Source organism: Prunus persica, chromosome G1 (assembly GCF_000346465.2).
Source record: "Prunus persica cultivar Lovell chromosome G1, Prunus_persica_NCBIv2, whole genome shotgun sequence".
In the NCBI taxonomy this organism is placed as follows: domain Eukaryota; kingdom Viridiplantae; phylum Streptophyta; class Magnoliopsida; order Rosales; family Rosaceae; genus Prunus; species Prunus persica.
In genome coordinates this window covers 4,787,669-4,793,668 of record NC_034009.1, presented here as the reverse complement: position 1 = coordinate 4,793,668, position 6,000 = coordinate 4,787,669, and positions in this window count along the sequence as shown.

Below are 6,000 nucleotides of genomic sequence, written 5' to 3'. Positions count from 1 at the left end.
TAACATACTATATATATTATCTATTATAATATACATATGTATATGTATATGTATTATACCCATGTATATATTATAATATATAGATACACCTATATACACATATATTATATACATGTATATACGTATATATATGTATATTATAATATATAATATATATACATATATTATATATACATATGTATTTTATAATATATATAATATATATGTATATATACATACATATATAATATACATATATACACATATATACATGTATATTATTATTATTATTATTATTATTATTATACCATACCCATATATGTTATATATTATAATATACATACATATATATAAATATATGTATATGTATTATACCCATGTATATTATAATATACATATATACACCTATATACACTTATATATATATGTATGTACGTTTATATTATTTAAAATATATAATATTATTATAATCTACTTATATACATGTATATACATATATTATATATATATATATATATATATATTATAAAATACATATATACATATATATAGATATTTTTGAAAAAATAAAAAAATTATAGTCCTAGTCCAAGCATACACCAAACGCAGGATAAGTGTTATCCAACTTAGACCAAGCCAAGCCAAGCCAAGCCAAGCCAGTCCCTAAGTATAGTCCATGCCAAGACAGTCCTGTGTGCCAAACGAGCTTTTAAGGATTTCTCTTTAAAATAGGTACAGTAAAATTTAACAAAAATAGGTAGGCATGAAAATGATATTATTAAAATATATTAATATACATAGTATTATTTATATATATATTTTAAAAAGAGGTGACAGGGACCCGGGACCACATTGTTCCCTTAGTGGCTCCGCCCTTGATCACTCCCACCAACCCCCACCATTGCTACCACCATCACTCCCACCATCCCAACATAATCGCCATCATCTCCGCCACCATTACTGTCACCACCACCACCACCAACCCCAACCACAACTACCACCTCAACCTCCACCACTATTGCCACCTCAACCCCATCATATCCCCACCACCATGGCCAGCACAACCACTACTGCCACCATCACACAACCACCTCCACCACCACCCTCATTACCATCACCACCGCCACCGCTCCAACCAACCCCCACCATCGTTGCCACCACCAGCACCCCTATCCCACGAACACCACCTTACATTGCTATCAAATATGTACTTACTATTACATAACTACCCTTGGATTATTTACCAGACTCATTCTTATATCGTAGAAATGAAAATTCTATTTGTCGTTTTCGTTTTCCAATATAGTTTCACAAAGGCGGATCTTCTATAGTTTTTGAATAAAAACGCTAGTCTAAACTACAAGGGCGAGGGGGTTTTTTATCACACACACACACGGACCACTAAGCTACAAGTCAAGACTCTTTTTTCATTGAACTAGACCCCATTGAGTCTCGAAGGCCGTTTTGGAAAACATTATTAGACAACTCTTAAATATTGAGTCTCTCAAAGGCCGTTGTCAAGACCCTTCATATCGTACTTATTAGCTAATCCTAATAAGTATGACTTGTTTCAATAGGTCAATAATCACTTTTTCATATTATGTGGTTTTAAGTGATTTCATGTGTATATGGAGAAACACATGAGAGATACTTATCCCCATAAATAATTATAGGAGAGCTAGAATCACTCCAAAGCAGTTACCTAAAAATGCTTTTGATTAATCTAAAAACAGTTTCAAATATACTTCATTTCTTCAAGTACCCTTGTTCGACAATCTATTTTGGAGGCCTTGGTGCAAATCAACTTTGCCTTACCATTGCCGTTGTTAATACAGTTATACTAGATAATATCCTAGTTGTGGGCCTTGACATTGATGTGATGGAGTGGCCACCTGTCCTCTTCGCTAGTCATCTAAAACGAATCCAAATAGTGGATCATTAGTCACTAAGTAACAGATAAGAGAATAAAGCAGGGTAGGTTGTGCAGTGTACATATTTCCAACTTCCTTTTTTCGTTGTGTCATTTCCATTACAGCTATTATCACTCAACTGAATCAAGGCTCAAGAATTTTCTTTTGTAAAATAAGGTGCTTATAGGAAAAAAAAGAGTTAATGCGATAACTGTATAACGCAAATGATTAATCATCCCCACTAAGCCCAGATAGAGTAGTGGGAGAGTGAGAGCACACATCCTTTCAAGCAGACACACTTCCCTCACGCTAATAATTTCTTGGTTCACTTACATTTTTCACTCTTGTCGCATACTCGAAGAACAAGAGTGCAATCAAAGCCAAGTGCAGCTAACATTATTAGACAACTACTGGATCCTGAAAATTAGTTTTAGGTGCATCAATGTCATAACATGTCAACAGTGAATATCTCACAAACAATTAGTTGTGGGCGTGCATAACATGTCAACAATGACTGTTCACTTCATCTGCCACATAAAATGGTATAGAAATATGATAATATAGCAAGAGTAGCATTATTCTAATTCGAATCCCTCTCCCTACTGACTTAAGACTATCATTTTGTAAAAAGAAAACAACTAGTGTTAAGAGCATCAAATAAAAATCCCACACCTTATATATATATATATTTTTAATGCAGGACTGAGCATCTTATCCATGGCTAATTATTTCTATCCATCGTTTTTGATATATGGGACCTGAAAACCAATATGTGGCATCCACATTCATTTAAAAAAGAAAAGTAAAAATTAATTGACGGTGTCCATTCGTGCCTATTTTTTGGCATTACAGTAATAAAATATTGAAGAACCTATCACGATTCATGATATAAAAAGCCAGGGCACTCATTAAAAGACAAGGACATTTAGCCATTGAGCTAAGTTTTTATAACACCCACAAGAGAACATAATAACACGTAAATCTTCAAAGAATATTTGATTAAATAAGTGACCACCTGGGAAATTCACAGCCACAACTAGTTAAATTACCAAAACATAGTGAGCACTTCAATTATAGGCTTGAAAAGAAGGTGATATAAATGCTTTCTTTATGGCATTTTACAAGAGATTTGACATTGTTCAAATGATGATTGCTCTTCAATCTTGACTTAGAAGAATTAAATAACGTGTTGAAATTGCTATGATAAACATGGTCACACTTGCTCAGACTGCATTATGTGTCACTCAACACGATAAAACATTGACGAGCTTACCTGAATTTGTCGATTTTATACCAGTGATTTGACATTGTTCAAGCAAAAATATTAGTTTACTCACATCCAATAATGCTCGCTCTTGAATCTTGACTTTGAAGAATTAAATAACGTGTAGAAATTGCTCTCATAAACATGGTACGATAAAATATTGAAGGTTTATTAGTGGCGGATTTAGAAATTTTGTACAGAAAGGGCACCTCAAATATAGAAATGACATTTGAATTTTTTTACTTAATACAAAATCCCTAAATTTGAATATTATACTATATTATTTTACATATTACATTAACTATCTACTCACCATTAATATTAGCAAGAGATATTGATTCAAATTACATGTACTTTGTTAAATACACAATAAGAAATTCCAATCGTAGTTTATTACTACAAAATTTAGAATCAAAATAAGACAAAAAGAGATGTAGAAAGGGTAGTAATAATAGTGAAAAGAGAGACAAAAAAAACATAAAAAGGGCCTCAATAAAATTTGATAAAAGATTGGTAATTGTGTTAAGAAAACAAAGGCCTCAACAAAATTGAGAGGGGGGATGGGACCCCCCCTGCCCTTAACTCCCCTCCGTTAAGTAGTATTGAATTTGTGTTCAATTCGCATTTTTGTCTTTAAATTCAAAAAATTGCTGTTGTAGTCCCTCAACTTCATATTCATTAATAGTTTTGAAATTGGGCATAAATTGATATGTAGTCCCTCACCTTGTGCCGCTGGCCGCCGTATTTTTCAACTACAAGTGAGCAAAATTGATATTTATAAATTTATAATGATAATATATATTGTTGATATTGATATGTTTTTTTAATGGAATAAAATTTATGGATATGATAATGTAGATTGATTGAGGGGTTTAAGTAAATTTAGGTTTTACTCATAAAAAAACTTTCACTTTTGGAAAAAGCCAAAGCTTTTTCAAAAAAGACAGAAAAACCTCTCAACTTTCAAACAAAAGACATGCAAATGTAAAGGATTCCTTAGGAAATCAAAAAATAAATAAGGGCAATTTTGTCCATTTTGGCTTCTTTTAAAAATTTTCTCTCTCCTTTGGGCTTTTCCAAAGTCTCCCTTGAGTTTATAATTGATTGATAATTTGGTATATTGAATATATATTGATTGATATGATAATTTGGTATATTGAATATCAGTCCTGATCTCTTGGACCCCTGTAGTCCAAGAGATTTATGGTCACCCACCGTTGAATGTAAATTCAACGGTTGACTTGAATCGGGTAATAATCATTTATGTCATATTGCATTTATATATATCATTTTGAACCATTGGATTAATATCCAACGGTGGGTGACCACAATCTCTTGGACTCCTGTGGTCCAAGAGATCGGGACTGTATTGAATATATATTGATTGATATGATAATTTGCTATATTGAATATTGGTAGTTTGTTATTGACATTTTCATATTCATATGATAATTTGGATAAAAATTAATGATTGATTGAATTAATTGATGTGTAGATTTATGGAACGATTCTTTAAAATAAAATTATCTACAGATAGTCCTTCTCTGTCTATTCCGGGTAGTTCAAATGCAAGACCAATTGAAGTAGATGAGATATTAGCTAATCTTCAGGCAAACCCTGGACTAAGAACTCGAATGACGAGTTATAGTCCTAATATTCGAGATGAGATCCGAAGAGCATAACTACAAAAAGGACCTTGCCAACCTAGAAGTCATAGATTCCCACAAACTAATCAATCAAGAATTAGTAGATGCTTCATTGCCCAATGGTTTGATGAATTTGATTGGTTGAAATATAGTATTATTAAAGATGCTGTGTTTTGTTTTCATTATTATCTCTTTAAACCTAATTTTGATCTAGTAGTTGGTGACGCATTCACTAGGGTAGGCTTTAATAATTGGAAGAAGGGAATAGAAAGATTTAACCTTCATGTTCAACTCTTTTTTCACAACTACTAATAATTTGGTTAATGTTGTTGGAGAATCTTGTAAGCATCGCGATGCACTTAGAGCACAATACCAAGAAGAGCTTGTAAAAGCTTTTCAAAATGATTGTCTTATAATGGGGCAAGGCTTAAATCAAGAAACTACTCTCAAACGTGCCGGTTATACACAATGAATCTCACATTATATGGTACCTTGATTAGTATCATTTCTATATTTCCATCCCTGGTGAATGTACTTCAAATGATTGTTGATGATAATCCTAATGATAGTTTGAGTGAAGCCTATAAGTTATGGAGAGAAATACAATCTTTTGAGTTTGTGTTTCACTTATGAAAGCTATATTGGGAATAACAAATACTTTGTCTCTAGCATTGCAAAAGAAAGATCAAGATATTGTGAGTGCAATGAGTTTAGCGAAAACATGCAAGGAAAACCTACAGTTGACGAGGGATAATAAGTTTGAAGAATTGGTTGAGCAAGCATCTTCATTTTGTGACAAACACGATATTACGGTTCCTACCATGGATGAGGAATATGTAATTTCAGGGAGATCACGGCGTAATGCTCCAGTGATGAAGACAAATTATTATCGTTATTGTGTGGAGATCTTTATTCATGTAATTGATGGGCAACTTGCGGAATTAAATGATCGCTTCAACGAGGTAAGTACTGAGTTACTTACTTGTTTGGCATGCTTGAGTCCGAAAAATGAATTTGTAGCTTTTGACAAATGAAAGCTAGTTCGTCTTGCTCAATTTTATCATCAAGATTTTTCGGATCGAGACTTGGTGTTTATGTTCATCATATGCATTCGAATAGTGATTTTTCTTAGTTGGAAGGGATTAGTAGTCTTGCGAAAAAAATGGTGGAGAAAGGAATGCATGAAATATTACCTTATGTG